This window comes from Manis javanica, chromosome 12 (genome assembly GCF_040802235.1).
Source record: "Manis javanica isolate MJ-LG chromosome 12, MJ_LKY, whole genome shotgun sequence".
Classification (NCBI taxonomy): Eukaryota; Metazoa; Chordata; class Mammalia; order Pholidota; family Manidae; genus Manis; species Manis javanica.
In genome coordinates, this window is record NC_133167.1 from 29,011,109 (window position 1) to 29,034,002 (window position 22,894).

General features: G+C 38.1%; 1 protein-coding gene across 10 annotated transcripts in view; it reads right to left on the reverse strand.

Annotated features, from left to right (window-relative positions):
- Positions 1-22,894, reverse strand: part of PARD3B (par-3 family cell polarity regulator beta) — a 1,156,296-nt gene that overhangs the window by 506,407 nt on the left and 626,995 nt on the right. The window lies entirely within an intron of this gene.

Below are 22,894 nucleotides of genomic sequence, written 5' to 3' on the forward strand. Positions count from 1 at the left end.
ATTAACTTTTTATTTGCATGCATTTGAGAAAAAGTTGAAAACAGTAGAAATGTAATTCCCCATTCATCAACATTCTAAAAATAACAGTTCTCCAATTCTCATAAGCTACTGCAGCTTAAGAGAACATTTTTTTATACCTCACTTTAAATGGCATTGTTATAAAAAGTGAATCTGTTTTGAAGTTTTACAAATCTGATTTTTACATATGCTCCAAATTCTTATTCTATGTACAAAACACAGCCTTACTAATACTTTTAATCCTTGTTCAGATTGAAGTTACATTTTAAAAAATAACTTCTTTTTAAATGGGAAATTAGCGTGCTTCTTAGGACAAAACACCATGTCAAAAGACAGTATAAAGTCCAAGTACGTACAGATTTCATTACTTCATTTTATTATTTCCCACCTCCTCCACCTCCATCTAAAAAATTAAGTAGAAAAACTTTTATTGAAGCATAGCTGATACACAATATTATATTGGTTTCAATAACAGATCTCTTAAGTAAGTGACATAGCACTAGCTATATGGTTGGCTACAGTTCTCATATGACACACTGAACAAAACAAAAACAAGTAGGGTAGAACAGGAGAAAGTACCGTAAACTGTTAAGAGTTCCAGACCTGCAAGAATACTTTTTCACCTCCTTCAGTTAATCTGAGGCTAAGTGCTTCTCAGGTTAAGCCCCTGAATTTTGATTAATGTGAAGTGACAAGTCTGTCTAAATATGACATCCCCAGAAGTGAACCATTATCTTTAAAATTAAGAAGAGCATGGGGCAAACACCATGAAACTGTGTTTGTTTTTAAGCATTTACTTCAGATGAGTACACCACACATCAATAATCTCAAATTGGAGAAGAACAAACAAATAAAATGCAAGCAAAACCAGCATTGGACACCAAGGTCAAAAAATAAGTTGATGCAGAGGCACAGCAAAGGAGGAAATTTTAGTGATCAACAAGTTTAATTACATAATTTATTCAGCTGAGTCAGAGAGAGAGAGGTAGATAGATATAGATAGACAGATAGATAGATAGACAGACAGACAGACAGATATAGAATAAGTATGTATATGTGAGTGAGCATGTCAGAAAAAGACCTGCTATTTTTCTTGGGTAATAAGCTTTTCTAACAATGCAACATGAGGTAATTTTCCTTCAACTTTAAGGACATGACTATTACTCCTTACTCACCATCAGTATCTGACATTTTAATAACAAATGTTAAATTATTTAAGACATAATTTTATAGTATGTGTTGATTTGTGTATTCAATCAATATACCATAGTAATACATCGTGTCTCCCAGAAGAAGACAGTTCAGTTTCATACCATTGTACCAACTATTTAGAACATTAATAAAGACAAACTATAAGATGGCTAGATCTTTCTTAAACATGCTCTCAAATCATTAGGAATAAGTTTTGCTCTCCACTTTTTCTGTATTCCACACTTCAATGTCTCCTGTTGAGTCACCTTCTAATTTTTCTTTGGCTGTCTTAATGTGTTAATAACAAGTACAAGTCATTTCATATTGGAATTAATAATGAGCATCTTTAAATATGAACTGTTATCTCAGAAAATTTTAAACAACCCTTCCCTTGTCAATTTAAAATTTATTTTTTAAATTGCCAAGTCCTACTTGAAGGTAACTGTCAGGAATAGACTTACAACTTAAAGACAAAGAAAGATTTATCCTAGTATATAACAGACTGCAAGTAATCAGAAGTAATGAAGATGATTCAGGCACGTCGTTGGGTATATATAATGGAGGAGAAGGCACACCTTAAAAGCAAGGCTAACTAAAATGGAGCCTCCTGTTGGGGGAAGAAAGGTAAATAAAACATAATCTCTACATTGAAAGAGCTTATAACCTAACAGTAAGATTAGGTACTAAGAACTCTCATGTGTCCTTACAGTGGAAAGGACCAAGAATTTCAAAATCAAACAGACTGAATTCTGCCTTTTGCTTCTCTGTGACATTGGACTGCATCGTGACACAGTCTCATTATTTAAAACCTGGTGATGACAATACAGAATTGATTAGAGTCTGAAATAAAATAAGGCATTCAAGGGGCATGGTGCTGTCCAATACGTAATTTCTACACAGGGAACCCCCTGCCCTTCTCCCATTAAATAGGAGGTAATAGCACCTGCTATTGTTGTGAAATGTTATCTGCTCACAAACTGAATGCTTGAAAGTCAAGTTAATTTTCATGGAAGAGTACGTACATTTAAAAAGTAAGACATAATTCTGTGTCTTATGAGTAGGTATAGCCTTAATATAGAGATCACATCTTTTAAGAAAAAAATGATGGTGTGGGGAGATCTAGAATGGGGGAAATAAGCTATTCATTTGTACTTTTCAGCTAACTGAGAAAAGACTCTCTTTAGATTTTAGAGGCAAAAGCCCTCAGTTCAGCTCAAGAGGACAGTGGTATTCCTTGGAATTATAATTTAAAAGCCATTTGTTGCCAAGGCCCAAGTAAAATAAAAAAATAAAATACCTGAAAGCATAATAAAGCCTTATACAACGTCTTTATGCTTTTCCATAGAGTTAAATATTTGGGGACTCACTATGCATCAGGGACTATACAAGGAGTGGCCAGTATTAAGATAAGTAGCCACAGGGCTTACTCTACGGTTACCATTTAGAGAAGAAGATGTGGGAACAAAGAACACTGTAGTATACAGAAAGGTGGGTATCAGTGTAGTAACTTCCTATAAGGGATTTTGTATGGATAATTGAACCATTACCAATGAATATGAACACTGTGGACTGAAGTAAGTCCCATTTTATTCAGCCAGATGCACAGAAACTTAACAGAGTCAGAGAGAAGCAGTTTCCCTCATAACAGAAGAGTTCCTGATCATGTATGTAGCTTCTAATGACTCTGTCCTTGCAGGATAGAATCCTGCCACATTAGGAAAGCCCAATTCTTTCTGGAGCACTGCCCATGTATATTCAGGACCTGTGCTACACCCAGGAAAAGCTTATTGAAAAACAAAGCAAAACAAAAAATCAGGGAAACATTCAGCATTCTTCCCTTTAAGAAGATGGCTACACTCATCAGCTTCTCACAGGCCGTGAGCCAACGAGCACTGGAGCCAGCTCCCAGGTGCCCATGAGTGATGGCACATCTTCCAGTTCTCAAGCAATCACCATTTTAGTGATGACAAAACTAGAATTCAAAGGGCTACAGTTACTTGTCCAATGTCCCATACATATGCAACTAAGGGAGCCCAGAGGAGAGTCACCTAATTTTGGGAAAAGATTTCTGAAAGAGATAGCAACTAGCTACAAGGCTCAAATTGGTACATCAATGACTCACATGATAAACATGCCAACACAAATTAATCTACATAAATATAAGCTTCTGTCTGTGTTATAAAGGCTTTCTCTCTTGCACATGCAACACACACACACACACACACACACACACACACACACACACACACACACACACACACACACACACACACACACACCCTCTGGGTGGATTTTTTTCCCCGTATTTAGAGGATGTGTTTGGAACGGAGTTGGCTTAAATGAAAGATGATGTGTTATATATAAAATGCTGTTTTGGTGATTTTGAAGGATATCTCAAAAAGATAGGCAATTATAGAGATTGAAACAAAGGTCCAGAAGAATCACCCACATGATACTACAATGGACAAAGAAAACAAACAATGGCTTTAAGCATTAGCCCCATGTCAAACATGACAAAGACACATGTTCTAAGTTGTATGGTGAGTAAGAGCAGGGATTTATTTAAAGATGGCTAATGATTCTCCTGAGCAAAACCAGAAGGCCAGCTTGTCATCAATATTGGTGCTACTTAATTCTAGGGCAGTTGAGACCTGGGGAGTTCCAGGGGGTCCCAGCTAAAGTGCTGACAAGAGATTCTGCAAGAGGTAGGAGACCTCAAGCATGGGAGGCTGGAGAGCAACGAGAAGGAAATGAAAATGGACTCAGCAGTCACAGGCAGAGATGGAATCACACTGGAGGAGGACGCAGGAGAATTTGGCAACAATTGAACATACAGGTGTGAGAAGGAACATAAGAGAGAGGCCTAACGCCATTCTTACGATTCTTACTTGGTGAAGAGTGAACAAAGGGACATTTTGGCAACTGCTATGATTCATTTCAGAAAAAAGTCATGAATCTTGGCTCTTGTGCACTGAAGGTTAGAATGATTTGCTTTTAATCTGAGATGTCTTGATACGCATGAGAAATCAGACCTAGATTTTCAGTTTGGCATTCACACAGGTAAGTGTGGAGTTTGTATTGGAAATCACATTGGCTTCCAGAATAAGTGAAGAGAGATGAACATGAGGTAAAAAAGGGAAAGAGGAAGTATTAGTACAGGTCAGTTATGGCTCGCATGAAAAATAATGATGAAACCAGAATTACATAGTCTTACAGTATCTTCAGAAAGAAAGGTATCAACAAGAGATTAAGAAAGCCACAGAAGTGAGACTAGAGAAAAGGTGGAGGATGGAGAAAGGAAAAGGAGTAAACATGATAAATATGTACAAAGAGGGGGAAAGCCTGGTCTTTGTAGAGTTTCATTTTTTCTTTGCTCTAAGGGACTACTTCTGTGCTACCGAATTATCCAATCACCAAAACACTTAGTTTGAAGAAAGACAACACACTCTCCTTCCAATGCTACTGACACTTAGGATAACAGGATGACTTATGAATGGGCAGAAATGCTATTGAAATACACCTAAATTGGTAAATATTTCACTTGGATATGAAAATGAATTACAAATGATTAGAAATTTTGTAAACTTAAAAAGAGATAAATAGGAAAGATATATTTTGACTTGTAATTACTATTAATAGGATAACAGTATTAGTATGCAAAAGTTGTATCTTCATTTTATACAGTATATTACCTTAATGTATTTTGTAACTAGTCAGCACCTGGATGCCTGTCAATTATCTTGTACTTCAACACTTGTTGAATGAATCTGACATTAATTTAATGAATTTGACATTAAAATTTGGATATATCTTCTAGAGATATGGTGCACAGAGACGGGGAGTCAGAAAATTTGTCTTCTGAAGGTGGTTCTGGCACTGTGTCATTGCCAGGAAGCTGCTCCACCTTAGTCTAACCTCTCCTCATCTGCTAAGTAAGCATATTGGATAAGCTACACCAAAGTCCTATTCCAGATCTACAAGGAGATAGTTCTGTGATTTATGTAACCAATAAGGAAATGGCAGTTCAGCAAAATAACTTCTTAAGTCTTCTTGGACTTGATTTCTACTCCAGTGCTATTCACTTGCCACTTTTCTATTGCAGGGTAATGTTCTCCATGTGGGTCGGTGTGTGGAAGTAAAGGTAGCATCTCTTCAAGGTAGTAGTGATTCTTTCATTTAAAGGGTCCACAGAAAAAAGATGTGGTAGAAAGATATGGGTAGATATGGGTAACAGGAAATGGTGGCAGAAACTGAGTAGCATGCACCTTTCCAACGTGTATGATCTCACTTACAGATGATTTTAATGCCTTACAGTATTCTCTTCCTATTAATCCTGTTACTACCTCAATTACAAAAAAAAAAAGATGAGTGCAGGTAGTACATCATTTGTTTCTGGAGACTAGATTTCCTTTTTTGTGTGGATTTCATGGATGTCAGAGAGGGCTTTTCAACTGATGCCTAACAAACTCCACTGCACTGAAATCTGGAGACCCATAAAGAAATTGGTAATGGTATCAACAGCAGCACGATTTATGGCAAAGTACCGGGAAGAGATCACTTTTGCTACAGGAGTGCCTGACCAGGTTTGGTGCCTGGACTGTGATGAATGCAGCAGCTGTGACTGCTTTCAGACACTGTGATGGGAAAACCACATGAGAGAAACCAAGTCAAATTCCAGCAGAATTTTAGCAGTCTGAATACTTTATAGTGTTAAGTATCACTGCATTATGAAAGTGACTTGTAGTTTTGCCATAAAAGACATAAAGAAGTACAAGTTGACTTAACAGTGTCATATTTCCTTCTTTTTGGCTTGCAAAAACCATGCCTATTTAGGACAGGATGGGGCTAAGGCAGTAATTCACAGAATAGTCACCTGCTACACAACAGATATGAATGAGCACATGATAGAATATTTTCAGTATTTGGAAAGCTGCTTAGATTGGAGTGGCACTCCTATAAAAACAAGTGAGGGGGTCTTTAACTGACTTGTACTGGGAATTATACTTTTCTCTGAAGAGGGTTATGCCTTCACCATAAAGTATATTGTCACATTCATGAGAATACATGCTTTTCCTTCTATTGAAGTTTTCACACATCTTATCCAGTTGATATATACAAATTTAGGCTTTGACATAGTTTTAACTACTTCAGAATAGCAAATTGCTCATGCTATTTCAATCAGTTCGTGTCTTAGTCACATCTTAGACATTCAGTGGGTCCCAAGTGTTATATTAAGAAAAATGATATGTAATAAAGGCATACAACTCTCAGTATATTTCAACAATGCTGATGGAAGAAATTCAGAAGTGGTGGTGTTAGGTTAGAGTAAAATTCAAAATATTTTTATAAAAGAATAATAATGAGAGGAGGTGGAGCCAAGATGGCAGTATGAGTAGAGCAGCGGAAACCTCCTCCCAAAAATATAACAAAGACAACTCTTCCTAGAAGACAGACCAGAAGACATAGGACAACATCCAGACCACATCCACACCTGCGAGTACCCAGTGCCTCGCGAAGGAGGTAAGATACAAGCCCCGGCCTGGTGGGACCCAAGCGCCCCTCACCCCAACTCCGGACGAGAGGAGAGGACCAGGACTGCTAAACACCCAGCCCTAGTCATCTGGACCAGAGTATAGACACAGTGCATGCGTGGGGTCCTGGATACTAGGGAAACAGGGCAGTAAGACCTGTGAGCAGGTCCCTACGGCTAGCGCCCTGGGGACAAAGAAAAGCGAGTGCTTTTTGGAAGTCTTAAAGGGACAGGGACCCCAACACAGGACGGAAGCATCCTGGGACACTTAGTCCACCAGCAGGGAATCTGGGAAACTCTGGGCACTCTAACCCCATGGGCAGCAGGGAGCACGGAGGCCCCTCATGGAGATAAATAGCCTCCCGGCCACTCCCCCTCCAACGCAGCTACACCATATTGGAGCTGCAGCCCAAGGCAGGCCACACCCACCGCTACAGCGGAGATAAACTCCATAGCAGCCGGGCAGAAATCAGAAGCCCTGTCTGCAGGCAGCTGCCTAGCACAAGCCACTAGAGGTTGCTGTTCTCCCAGGAGAGGAAGGCCACAAACCAACAAGAAGGAAAGTTCTTCCAGCCGTCACTCGTGCCAGCTCTGCAAACTATCTCTATCGCCAAGAAAAGGCAAAATTTCAGGCAGACAAAGATCACAGAGAAAACACCTGAGAAGGAGACAGCTCTAACCAGTCTTCCTGAAAAAGAATTCAAAATAAAAATCATAAACATGCTGATGGAGATGCAGAGAAATATACAAGAGCTAAGGGATGAAGTCCAGAAGGAGGTTACAGACATCTGGAAGGAGATTACAGAAGTGAAACAAACTCTGGAAGGATTTATAAGCAGAATGGATAAGATGCAAGAGGCCATTGATGGAATAGAAACCAGAGAACAGAAACGCATAGAAGCTGACACAGAGAGAGATAAAAGGATCTCCAGGAATGAAACAATATTAAGAGAACTGTGTGACCAATCCAAAAGGAACAATATCCATATTATAGGGGTACAAGAAGAAGAAGAAGAGAGAGAAAAAGGGATAGAAGGTGTCTTTGAAGAAATAATTGCTGAAAACTTCCCCAAACTGGGGGACGAAATAATCGAACAGACATGGAAATACACAGAACTCCCAACAGAAAGGACCCAAGGAGGACAACAACAAGAAACATAATAAATAAAATGGCAAAGATTAAGGACAAGGAAAGAGTTTTAAAGGCAGCTAGAGAGAAAAAGGTCACCAATAAAGGAAAACCCATCAGGTTATTGTCAGACTTCTCAACAGATACCTTACAGGCCAGAAGAGAATGGCATGATATATTTAATGCAATGAAACAGAAGGGCCTTGAACCAAGGATACTGTATCTAGCATGATTATCATTTAAATATGAAGGAGGGATTAAACAATTCCCAGACAAGCAAAAGTTGAGGGAATTTGCCTCCCACAAACCACCTCTATGGGGTATTTTAGAGGGACTGTTCCAGACAGGAGCACTCCTAAGACTAAACAGATGTCACCAGAGAAAATAAAATCACAGCAAAGAAAGCAGACCAACCAAATACTAACTAAAGGCAAAAAATAAAATCAACTACCCACTAAAAGCAGTTAAAGGAAACATGAAAGACCACAGAATAAAACAACCAACATATAAAGAATGGAGGAGGAGGAAGAAGAAGGAAGAGAAGAAAAGAATCTCCAGACAGTGTATATAACAGCTCAATAAGCGAGCTAAGTTAGGCAGTAAGATACTAAAGAAGCTAACCTTGAACATTTGGTAACCATGAATCTAATGCCTGCAAAGGCAATAAGTACATATGTTTCAATAGTCACCCTAAATGTAAATGGACTGAATGTACCAATCAAAAGACTCAGAGTAATAGACTGGATAAAGAAGCAAGACCCATCTATATGCTGCTTACAAGAAACTCACCTCAAACCCAAAGACATGCACAGACTAAAAGTCAAGGGATGGAAAAACATATTTCAGGCAACAACATAGAGAAGAACGCAGGGGTTGCAGTACTAGTACCAGACAGAATAGACTTCAAAACAAAGAAAGAAAGTAACAAGAGATAAAGAAGGACATTACATAATGATAAAGGGCTCAGTCCAACAAGAGGATATAACCATTCTAAATATAAATGCACCCAACACAGGAGCACCAGCATATGTGAAACAAATACTAACAGAACTAAAGGGGGAAATAGAATGCAATGCATTCATTTTAGGAGACTTCAACATGCCACTCACCCCAAAGGATAGAACCACTGGGCAGAAAATAAGTAAGGACACGGAGGCACTGAATAAGACACTAGAACAGATGGACCTAATAGACATCTACAGAACTCTACATCCAAAAGCAACAGGAAACACATTCTTCTAAGTGCACATGGAACATTCTCCAGAATAGACCACATACTAGCTCACATAAAGAGCCTCAGTAAATTCAAAAGATTGAAAGCAGGTATTGCAATACAAGTATCAGACAAAATAGACTTCAAAATAAAGAAAGTAACAAAAGATAAAGAAGAACATTACATAATGATAAAGGGCTCAGTCCAACAAGAGGATATGACCATTTGAAATATATATGCACCCAATACAGGAGCACCAACATATGTGAAAAAGATACTAACAAAATTAAAGGAGGAAATAGAATGCAGTGCATTCATTCTGGGAGACTTCAACACACCACTCACTCCAAAGGACAGATCCACCAGACAGAAAATAAGTAAGGATACAGAGGCACTGAATAACACACTAGAACAGATGGACCTAATAGACATCTACAGAACTCTACATCCAAGAGCAACAGGATACACATTCTTCTCAAGTACACATGGAACATTCTCCAGAATAGACCACATACTAGGCCACAAAAAGAGCCTCAGTAAATTCCAAAAGATTGAAATTCTCCCAACCAATTTTTCAGACCACAAAGGTATAAAACTAGAAATAAATTTCACAAAGAAAACAAAAAGGCTCACAAACACATGGAGACTTAACAACATAGTCCTAATAATCAATGGATCAATGAACAAATTAAAATAGAGATCAAGGAATATATGGAAACACATGACAACAACACAAAGCCCCAACTTCTGTGGGATGCAGTGAAAGCAGTCTTAAGAGGAAAGTATACAGTGATCCAGGCACACTTGAAGAAGGAAGAACAATCCCAAATGAATGGTCTAACATCACAATTACCGAAACTGGAAAAAGAAGAAGAAATGAGGCCTAAAGTCAGCAGAAGGAGGGACATAATAAAGATCAGAGAAGAAATAAACAAAATTGAGAAGAATAAAACAATAGCAAAAATCAATGAAACCAAGAGCTGGTTCTTTGAGAAAATAAACAAAATAAATAAGCCTCTAGTCAAACTTATTAAGAGAAAAAGAGAATCAACACACATCAACAGAATCAGAAATGAGAATGGAAAAATCACGACAGACTACACAGAAATACAAAGAATTATTAAAGACTACTATGAAAATCTATATCCTAACAGGTTGGAAAACCTAGAAGAAATGGAAAACTTCCTAGAAAAATACAACCCTCCAAGACTGACAAGGGAAGAAACACAAAAGTTAAACAAACCAATTATAAGCAAAGAAATTGAAGTGGTAATCAAAAAACTACCCAAGAACAAAACCCACGGGCCAGAAGGATTTACCTCGGAATTTTATCAGACATACAAAGAAGATATAATAGCCATTCTCCTTAAAGTTTTCCAAAAAATAGAAGTGGAGGGAATACTCCCAAACTCATTCTATGAAGCCAACATCACCCTAATACCAAAACCAGGCAAAGACCCCACCAAAAAAGAAAATTACAGATCAATATCCGTGATGAATGTAGATGCAAAAATACTCAATAAAATATTAGCAAACCAAATCAAAAATATATCAAAAGGATCAAACACCATGACCAAGTGGGATTCATCCCAGGGATGCAAGGATGGTACAACATTCGAAAATCCATCAACATCATCCACCATATGAACAAAAAGAAGGACAAAATCCACATGATCAACTCCATAGATGCTGAAAAAGCATTCGACAAAATTCAACATCCATTCATGATAAAAACTCTTAGCAAAATGGGTGTAGAGGGCAAGTACCTCAACATAATAAAGGCCATATATGATAAACCCACAGCCAGCATTATAATGAACAGCGAGAAGCTGAAAGCATTTCCACTGAGATCGGGAACCAGACAGGGATGCCCACTCTCCCCACTGTTATTTAACATAGTACTGGAGGTCTTAGCCACGGCAATGAGACAAAACAAAGAAATACAAGGAATCCAGATTGGTAAAGAAGAAGTTAAACTGTCACTATTTGCAGATGACATGATATTGTACATAAAAAACCCTAAAGACTCCACTCCAAAACTACTAGAACTGATATCGGAATACAGCAAAGTTGCAGGATACAAAATTAACACACAGAAATCTGTGGCTTTCCTATACACTAACAATGAACCAATAGAAAGAGAAATCAGGAAAACAACTCCATTCACAATTGTATCAAAAAGAATAAAATACCTAGGAATAAACCTAACCAAACAAGTGAAAGACCTATACCCTGAAAACTACGAGTCACTATTAAGAGAAATTAAAGGGGACACTAACAAATGGAAACTCATCCCATGCTCATGGTTAGGAAGAATTAATATCGTCAAAATGGCCATCCTGCCCAAAGCAATATACAGATTTGATGCTATCCCTATCTAAATAGCAGCAACATTCTTCAATGAACTGGAACAAATAGTTCAAAATTCATATGGAAACACCAAAGACCCCGAATAGCCAAAGCAATCCTGAGAAAGAAGGATAAAGTGGGGGGGATCTCACTCCCCAACTTCAAGTTCTACTACAAAGCCACAGTAATCAAGACAATTTGGTACTGGCACAAGACCAGAGCCACGGACCAGTGGAACAGATTAGAGACTCCAGACATTAACCCAAACATATATGGTCAATTAATATTTGATAAAGGAGCCATGGACATACAATGGGGAAATGACAGTCTCTTCAACAGATGGTGCTGGCAGAACTGGACAGCTACATGTAAGAGAATGAAACTGGATCACTGTCTAATCCCATACACAAAAGGAAATTCAAAATAGATCAAAGACCTGAATGTAAGTCATGAAACCATAAAACTCTTAGAAAAAAACATAGGCAAAAATCTCTTGGATGTGAGCATTAGCGACTTCTTCATGAATATATCTCCCCAGGCAAGGAAAACAAAAGCAAAAATGAACAAGTGGGACTGTATCAAGCTGAAAGACTTCTGTACAGCAAAGGATACCATCAATAGAACAAAAAGGCATCCTACAGTATGGGAGAATATATTCGAAAATGCCAGATCCGATAAAGGATTGACATCCAAAATATATAAAGAGCTCATACACCTCAACAAACAAAAAGCAAATAATCCAATTAAAAAATGGGCAGAGGAACTGAACAGAAAGTTCTCCAAAAAAGAAATTCAGATGGCCAACTGACACATGAAAAGATGCTCCACATCACTAATTATCAGAGAAATGCAAATTAAAACCACAATGAGGTATCACTTCATACCAGTAAGTATGGCTACCATCCAAAAGACAAACAACAACAAATGTTGGTGACGTTGTGGAGAAAGGGGAACCCTCCTACACTGCTGGTGGGAATGTAAATTAGTTCAACCATTGTGGAAAGCAATATGGAGGTTCCTCAAAATGCTCAAAATAGACTTACCATTTGACCCAGGAATTCCACTCCTAGGAATTTACCCTGAGAACGCAGCACTCCAGTTTGAAAAAGACAGATGCACCCCTATGTTTATAGCAGCACTATTTACAATAGCCAAGAATTGGAAGCAACTTAAGTGTCCATCAGTAGATGAATGGATAAAGAAGATGTGGTACATATACACAATGGAATATTATTCAGCCATAAGAAGAAAACAAATCCTACCATTTGCAACAACATGGATGGAGCTAGAGGGTATTATGCTCAGTGAAATAAGCCAGCGGAGAAAGAGAAATACCAAATGAATTCACTCATCTGTGGAGTATAAGAACAAAGGAAAAACTGAAGGAACAAAACAGCAGCAGTATCACAGAACCCAAGAATGGACTAACAGGTACCAAAGGGAAAGGGACTGGGGAGGATAGATGGGTAGGGAGGGATAAGGGGGTGGAAGAAGAAAGGGGGTATTATGATTCGCATGCATAATGGGGGTGGTGGGAGAAAGGGGAGGGCTGTACAACACAGAGAAGACAAGTAGTGATTCTACAACATTTTGCTATGCTGATGGAAAGTGACTGTAAGGAGTTTGTGGGCGGGACCTGGTATAGGGGAGAGCCTAGTAAACATAATATTCTTCATGTAAGTGTAGACTAACTATAACAAAAAGTAAATAAAAAAAAAGAATGAAAGAGAAGGGGGATTACTCCATGATAGGATAAAACTAACTGTAAATCAATGATTAATGCATGCTTTAAATATCCTTAATTTTGATCACTTAAAGGGTGTCAGATGATCAGCTATGGAGGTACACTTTTCTGATAATAGTCCTTTCTCTTAAAAAAAAAAAAGCAGTTCCTGTGTAGTGACCTCCAATGACTTCTACAGAATGGTATAAAGGGCATATCAAAGTGTGGGCAAAGGATCTGTTTGTGTTTATACAGAGGATCAAAGCCTAATTTGGCTACCCAGAAAATGAACTAAGATACGATCTGAAGAAGAACTTCTAACATCAGCACTCTCTGGAAGAGTCATACCAGAAGATGATCATCAAAAAACCTCAATAAAGATCCAGGCGATGCTGCAGTTGTAGCTGCATTTATCCCGCTGGTTCCTGTACTTACCATTGGAATGAAGAAGGAGATATCTAAGCTGGCCTGTGCATACAGTAAAACAACAAATTTGACTGGATCTATACTGTTAGAACTCAACCAAGAATTAGGAGAAGTGCAAGTTGTAGCGCTCCAAAATCTTACAACTACAGACTATCTACTGTTAAAATAACATATGGGATGTGAACAGTTCCCAGGAATGGGTTGTTTTAATTTGTCTGATTTCTCTCAGACTGTTCAAGTACAGTTGGACAATATCCATTATATCATAGACAAATTTTCACAAATGCCTAGGGTGCCTAACTGGTTTCCTTGGCTTCACTGGAGATGGCTGGTAATTATACATCTGCTTTGGTTATGTAACTGTATTCCTATTATGTTAATGTGTGTGTGCAATTTAATTAGTAGTTTAAAACCCATATATGCTTAAGTTACTCTACAAGAAGATATGTCAAAGAAATAATCAATCTTCCCATGTTTTTTTCCGTGTGCTACTTCTATAGCTTTTCTTCTTCCTTCCTAATTACAACCTTTAAATAGAATTTGTGCCTCATATCGAATTCACCGAGTATCATAATTCCTCCACGTGGTAAAGATACCTCAAGACAAATGCTGGTCATAGAAGCCACAGGGCATGAATCAGCAAAGAAGTAAAAAGCTAACCTTTTCAAACAATATGGCTTCTCTCTCACTTACCAACTTTACATTTCCCTGTATGGCCCCGGAAGATGCTGGTTAGCCAGAGACGGGTAATATTCCTCAAGGGAGGAACAACCTAAGACAGGCACAGTCGCAGGGGGCCATCAGGTGAGAAATTGGGGATCAACAGAGGTGAGGCTTAGAACCTCACCCCCACTGTTTTGAGAGAAATCTTCTGCATCCGTGGATGTTTTATTGCCCTTGTCTAGCTTGGATTAACACATAGCCTACAGGCACACACCTGATAATCTACATTTGCTCTCTTACAACACTAAACTATGTTTTCTACCTTTATCTTGCATTTACCTACCATTTCAGCATTTTATTAAAAATAATAATAATAATAATAAGGGAGAAATGTGGGATTCACATATAAATCAAGTACAAAAATCAAACAAATAATCATATTTGACCTGATTGTTATAGTTCATGATGCGTGATCAAAACTGAAGTTTCTGTGATATGACTGCCCTTGTACTGTTAACCATGTAAGAACTTATTCACTATGTAAGAACTTCTTCACCATGTAAGAACCTGTTCGTTACGCTTCAGAAGATTGGAGACTGCTGAGAATTAGGCTTGGGGTTGATTAATGATTGTGCATTGAGTCCCCTATACAGAATTTTATTGTTGTTAACAACCATTTGATCAATAAATATGAGAGATGCCCTCTCACAAAAAAAAAAAAGAATAATAATGACAAGGTACAGAGGAGGCTTAGCACAAACAAAGGTCCTGGTTTTTGAAAGGAATACACTCTAAAAAAGGAACAAAACATTAACAAACATTAATAAAACATCAACAAAAAAGGTACAAATCTTTAACAAATAGAGATACCTGGATTAATAAAGCCAAGTAAAGGTTTCTAAATCAGAGATGAAAGGAAGCAATTTGACTTTTGCATATCAGCCTCTAACTTCTTGTTCTGGTGTTCAAGAACTTTGTTGGCTTCCCCTAACTGACCTCTCTGATTACACATCTTGTGCTGCATTCTTTGTCATGTGGCACATGACAACCAGGAGAGTCTGCCATTGCCTACCAGTGCCCTGCAGACTCTGACCTCAGTGTGCTTACTGGTTGTTCCCTCTAAATTATTATCCCCTAATACTGCAATCAGTTGTAATCTGGTCTATTCTTTATGTCACAAACCATCTCTACTTCTTTGGAACACCCAAATACAGATTTGCTGTGGAGCTAATGAAGTACAACTTCAGGGTCCCTCATTTGCATGGGTCCCTTACAAGATTCCAGGAGGAAACTTAGCAACATGACCATGTGATAAATCATTTTGTAAATTTTACATAAGCAACATAGTTAAATTGCAACAGATTGATTCTCTCTCTTTCAACTCTAATGTACACTCCATCACATTCTCCTTCCTGTTTGGTAAAGCTAGAGTAGCAGAAAGCATTTCTGGGATCAGTTAAAAGGAAAATGAGTTGGGGATAGATTTTGTTTGAATATAATGGACTATGTTTGTATGGTTCTCAGATGCTGCTGTGTATAGTTAAGTTATGACCAGCTGTCCCAGTGAGGAATATAGTTATATTCCTGCTACCCACTATGTTAGTTCACTCAGCTTCACGATACAAAGGGCCAGGTGACAATGAAATGACTGTGCTCTTTTTGTACCCCGTTATTACAAGGCTTTGGTTACTAGAAGATAAGACTTGAAATGTACAAAGCCAGAAACTAGTCTACAGAAAATTCATTCACTCACATGCTGCATAAAGTTGTATGCAATTCAGTATTTAGATAATTCTATCTAAATAAGAGAATTAAAATTCTATGCTGGTAAGACACAAACATGATGTAACAGTTTCATAGAGTATAGGAATGTTATGTGTGAAGCCCCGTGTTTATAGATCCTAAATACTATTTAAAGAACAAAAAGCATTTTGATTAGCCACACTGAAGATTGAATTATCTATTTACATATGAAAATGATATTATATATGAAAAAGTCATTAAGGAATAGTAGTCAAAAATTGCAGGGAGAAAATTGTAATAGAGTTGTTCAGCCATTAATTAATATGTAATCAATTAACATACCCTTAATCAAATAGTCTTTTTCATATTTTCTGATGTCTCTAGTATATTAGCTTTATTAAATTACAAAATTTGTAATTGTGACTTTTTTTCTCATTCTAAATCAACATTCCTTTTTATGTTTTTTTTTTTATGTTTAAAATTTATGTTCCTTTTCTTAAATAGCAATTTCTCCAAATTTCAAACACAGAGAGCCCTACAAAGTATGGATCTACTATTGTACCTTTTTAGGGTGAGTAACATTTTTCTTTATCTTATGTGTATAGCTGTATTTTTTTGTCTCCTTTTAATTTACTCATTTAACAAATATTTACTGAATGCCTAAAGTATACCAGGCAGGCTTCTAGGCATTCTGGATACACATCGGTGCACAACACACAAAGATCTTATAGCACTTGGAGATAGCTAGAAGCAGACTGATACTAACCAAGTACATAAATAAATGAGGGCATTTAAGATAGAGGTGTAGCAAGTTCTTAAACAGGAATATGAGGGAGAGAGAGTGACAGGGAGGGACAGGATGGAGCAACATTGCACTGTAAGCTCTTTGATAGCAAGCAACTCACCTTAGTTAATCACTTGGGATCCCTAGAAGAGTGTTCACTTAAGAGATGCCTGCTGAATTGAATGAAATAGAGCTCAAGGAACAAAGATTAACCTCTAAATTAAAAATCTTTGGAGTCTGAAGTGTCTCAGACAAGGGAATTATTTTTGTTGGGTTCATGGGGGGCGGTCTATGCTCCCAATATGTAAATAAATTGCTGCTCTCAGGTTTGTTTGCCTTCATCTAACACTTCTTTTCTTCAGCATCAACATTAATTTTAAAACAGGCACTATTCACACTAATGCAGCACATGTTATCACCCTTGCAACTTAATGATAAATGAGCATAAAAGCGATATCAACACCAATGTTAAACAATTCCAGTAGAGGCTCTGAAATATTGACTAAAATCCTGTCAATTACTATAGTTTATGAAGGAATCTGTGCCTGGTCAGCTGATCTTTCAGTTTTCTATAGTTTACAGTCTTACTTCCTAGATATTTATGAGGTTCATCTACATTCATGAGATTTATGGCAACCCATGGAATAACTAAAGGATAACAGTGGAGTTTAATTGAAAAGATGCTTTGGAAGAGCTGACTTTTAAGCAGACTTTTGAAATGCAGAAAATAAATGAATGGATATAAAATGACTAAGATTGGTATAAAATGACTAAGATATTTATGGTAGGCAGATAGATGGGCACATGGTGTCAGAAGCTAGAGATGGACATTCATGCACAGATACTGACAAGTTGGCTAACCCAGAATATAGGCATGAACCAAGTGACAGAGGAGCAAAGTGATCAAGGAGACTAAGGAATTTGGTTAAAAGAACATTACTTGCATGTCTTAAAATGGGAGAGTTTTAATTTAATCTAGTTTAATTAACTGTGAGGCTTCCAAAGGGCAACAATCTATAGCATTGTTTTCAAGCACTGAGGAAGTGATTAAAATATATTTTAAGACACTGGTAGCTTATGAATACATGAAAAATGTTATCTAAAAGAGTAAGTAGAGATACCTCAATGGTTTCTCTAGTAATTCCCTTATAAAAAATATAAAGTGAATCTTAATATGTGTCCATTGGAGGTTGTTTGAGCTTGGGAGGATTGTTTCATTCACACATCTGGGAGTGTTCATTAGGACAATGAGGTGGGTTCTGTAACAAGTGTTTACGGAACCTTTCTTTTGTCCTAAATTTCAGGCCACAGCCCCATTGAGTTGAGAAGAGCCTCTGAAAGTATGCTTCACTAGCTCTTTGCAAGATGAGAAAGGGAGAAATCAGCACCGCCTTCAGGCTATTCAGTTGCAGTTGTGAACAATTACTGGTGACATCAAAGTACTAAATTCAAATCACCACGTCCTTCCTTCCTCATAGATGAGAAACATCCACAAGTCAATTTAAGGCATCCTGGGCACAAATCTATATGATTTATCAGCTGCGTTTGAAATCATTGATCATTACATTTTATTGGATGGTTCAAAGTCCCTGCAGGACTGGAAGAAGTGGTGCATTATGGAGCCACTGTTATCTCTTAGGAACACTCAAAAGATGGTTTTATGCCAATGCCTGTGTGCCCCAAATGTTGTCTTTTGTGTAGTAGCAGCAAGGGAACCTAATGCCTTTTAGGCCCTTGCTTCTGATGTGGAAAACAGAGTTTCTACTTAACAGCACTTAAAATTCCAAAAAGTCAATCAAGTGAAGCTCAATCCAGAAAACACAGGAACTGGGCTTCCATGGCAGGGAACATTGCTAGTGAAAGTGCCAGAGGAAAATCTGCCTCTATCCTGTCCTGGTCCTACATGGAGATTTTTTTCAACATTTGTAACTATGGCTTGACACCTCATGTGTTGACCCATAGCTTCTTCTGGAGCTCAGTGATGAGCTTTGCCCTCAGGCACCTTTTACCTTATGCATCTGTAGGCAGGGGTAATATTCTATCAATGATGAGAAACTGGCCCCAGGTGTCCAAGCCTTTGTGACCTCACATGAGATAACTGAAATCTAATCCACTTGAAAGTACCCTGTAAGACCACCCAGGTGTTTCACATGGCTGTTGCCCTCCTACGAAATAGGTCCATTACACAAGCTGGGGCACATTATGCCAGCACACTAATTTACCCAGCGGCACAGCAAGGCAATGATCCATAGATCATTATTGACTTTTCTGTGCAACTCCTGACATAAGATTCAATGTATAGCAAAATACAAAAGCCACAGGTACAAAGTTAGATTGTGTTCCTGTGATTCTTTAGTAGAAGAGCCAAGACACTCTTGCTAACAGCATCACAGCTCTAACTTTCAAAGGAAAGACATTTGGACATAGAGGGCCTGTTAAAACTAAGTTTGGGAAATATAGATTTTGGTTTGAATTTAAAATAATTTATACAAATAGATTTTTGAGAGTCCCAGGAATGACTGGGTTTCAATCAATTTAAATAGAATAAGCCAAGAATTGGAAATCCATGACTATTATAAGGGACAGAGCAAGCAAATTTATATCACTATTTTTCCCACAGGTCCTAGGAATAAACCAAAGCAGAACATGAGATGTTTATTAACTTAAGGGTGATACCTGTTTTATATAATGTATGTAACACGCCCATTATAGCCGTTCAGTGCTACATTACACTAGGTTAGTATTATAACTGAAGAGCATGAAACAGACAATACTGGTAAGAGGTCAGAGAAGAGCAAATTAAAGCATACTGTACTAACATTAGAGATAATCTGATAACCCATTTTAACAACATAGACCCACTACCTGCAGAAAGCATTAAGTTGCAGGTGCTGATAAGAGGCCAGTATCTAAATCAGTCAGTATTTGAACTTGTCAAATGATTCCTGAGACAAGCCACCTTGAATTTGAGATGAAGGATAAAAATCTCATTTTCAGGTCTTCTTAGGGCAAGCAAACGGATATACAATGCTGTTTTCAAAAAAAAAAAAAGGCTGACATGGAAAAGGAGGAATTGCCCTAAGGAGCTAAATATGAAAGTGTGGATGCTATCAGAACTGTCTTTATACCATGCTTGTCTAGATTATCTCATACTACGTTATCTACCTAGATTGGAAAACCCACAAACATGTGCATGCACACAGAGTGGTTTCCACAGATGAGGTATTTGGGCCTCAAAATGAAACAGGTTGAATGCCTAGGTAGGCCAGTGACATTGCTAAATTACCTAATTTGTTCCTTCCACATACACAGTTTCATGGGATTTGTGACAGCTCTCTTTCTTGTTCGGGACAATCTTTGGTTGTGTTCTTGAAGTCTATCCAATATTTTCACAAAAGCCTTGTGATACTCCTGGTCCATAGCCCCTGGTCATCTTCAAAAGTAGTTTTTTAAATGGTCTTAGAAGAGAAAAAGACAGCAATTTCAGATTAGATTCATATGTCACAATAAAAAGAGTCACTACCCAGCACATGTTGGATTCTTAGCAAAGCATATGGGATCATATTTTAGCAAGGGATGAGGAAATATACCCTCCCTCTGGATGGGAGGAACAGAGAAGTCACATCATGAAGGGTCAGACGTACCAGGATGTGAGGAATCTGTGGCCACAAATCAGTCTACCACAGCTTCCATGCATATATACTAATTTCATAGCCCTTATGTTTAGAATACACATATCATATACCCTTATGTTTAGAATAGATCTTGTTTCCCATATAAAACAAACATATGGTATCAGTCTTTTAATGCTCAGATTTAAATTAGTTTTAAAGAGATACAAAGACTGAAATAGTTCTGCTATTTGCATACGCTTAGCAACAGCTCAAATATTTATATAAACATATTGGCAGAGGAAATGTTAAGGACCCACATCTCAGTGGGCCCACTGTTTCATTTTAGAAGCAACAAATTTACCTATAACATCTTTAACATTGAATATAGATATGATGGACTGAATGACTAGGAGAGCTACTTCCAACAACTTCCCAGCATTCAAACAATTTAATTCTAACTTACAAAGGTGCCTGCAGTGCACAACCTAAGTTTGTCAATGATGGCTTGCTCTATTTGGTTGCTGTATGGTCACTGAAAGTTTTGTGAAAATATTCAATAAGTAGCTTGAGTGCACTCAGGCATCCTGGGCACCAGATAGAGATCCTGGTACTTTTTCTGCAGTTCACCTCAGGAGAATCTCTTGGTCACTGAAAGCAGGATTCTCTTATTCTGTGGGTTGAAACCCATTCATGAGTCTTGAAATCAATTTAACGCATCATGATCAGCATCTATACCATTGATCATATAAAAAAAATCATATAGAAAATATCAGATAGTGGTATACATAGTAAAGATAACCTTTGTTTAATAGAACAGGTCTATGCATATGTTTCTGCGTTGTGATGTAAAGTGCGTTTCATTGCTTTGAGTCATGGTCAAAAGTGTTTGAAAGAAAAAAAGCTCTAAAACCTGCTTTCCTATAAGATGCTGAGTAGTAGGTTTGCAACCCCATACTGGCTTCAGAAGCCTCTTGTGGGGAGCGGGGCTTACAAACTCTTTAAGGAAAATACAGCTCAGGAGTGAGTCTGATAATCTACTTTCAGAGCCCTGCTGTTTTTAGAGCTTTATGTCCTGTTCAGCATTTATTTTGCTTGGCATTTATGGAAATTTGCTAAGTGCTAGGAACTGTGCTAAATCCTGGTGAAACAAAGGTGGATATGACATAGTCCTTGACACCTAAAGGGCTCTGAGAGACTGACTTGTACACAGTAATGCACAAGACAATGTCACTAAAGACAGCCAAGAAGTCACTGCAAAGTGCCACAGGAGCAAGGAAGGAAAGTCTAACTCTAACTGTAGGAGAGGGCTTCACAGGAGATTGGACATCTTAGTGTGTATTCACCTGCTCATTCACCCACCTGCGCTCCCATCTCCTACTATGCTCAAGGCACCAAAGCAGAAGCTTTTGTACCTGCTGATCCCTCTGTTCTGCAATTCTTCCTCTCTTCCTTCTCCTCTTAGAGTAGTCCTCACATAGTTATTTTCTCCTCCTTTATCCTGGTCAGTTTTCTTCCCTGCACTATCAGAAATACTCTGTGCATCTGTTTACGTATATAATTTCTGAGTCAGCCAGAATGGAACCTTCTTGAGAACAGAGATCTTGTTTATCCTTGTACTGGTATATGTCCAGACTCTGGCACACTGCCGTCACTGTATAAATGTTTGTTAAGGAAAGAACTGAGAGTTGGGACGGGTGTGGATTAAACAATCACGTAGGGATAGAGGTGAGTATGAACTGTGATACACAGAAGTAAATGAAAAATAATACTGGTTGCTGTTTCAACTTACAAGCTCAGATACAAAGGTATGTGTGTTGAGGGGTCAGGGAATCGGGGTGGTGGTTGAGGGACATGGAGTAGGGTTGGACCTCAGAGCTAGGCTAGTATTAAACCCCTACATATTGGCTCAACAAGAATTCAGACCACTGACCCAGTTCCATGGATACAGAAAAACCAAGGAATCTCACTGCTGATTCTCAAGTATGTGTGGAGTTAAACCAAGGCAGAGAATCTGGAAACCAGATTACCCATCTGATGACACAAATTCTGTCAATGATCCCAAGGTATCTATTAAGAAAAAAACAACAAGACATTTATTTATTCCAATTAATTCTTCAAGGTACTAGTGGGAGACAACTCCTCCAAGATGATAAAAGTTATCCATGACATTAGCAGCGAGCTACTTAACACAACTGAAGCATGTGTCATATGGACAGGTCTGCAGGAGAAATGTTGACATTTGGGGCAAAGTCAGCAGTCCAAAAGAAAACACAGCCACGGCAAGCCTGTCTAATGGTTGCCATGAACCGCTGTGATTATGAGCCACAAGCACAATCACCAGTGTACAGCAGCTCCTGACTAATAGAAGAGCCATCTGTTTTTGCTATCTAAATGTCATAGACTGAACACGCTTGTGCCCAATCTAAACTCGCATTAATACCAGAATCACAGCCTGGGGGAGCTCAATATTCCGCTGCTGGAAAGAAGATAACAGCAACAATACAAAGATGC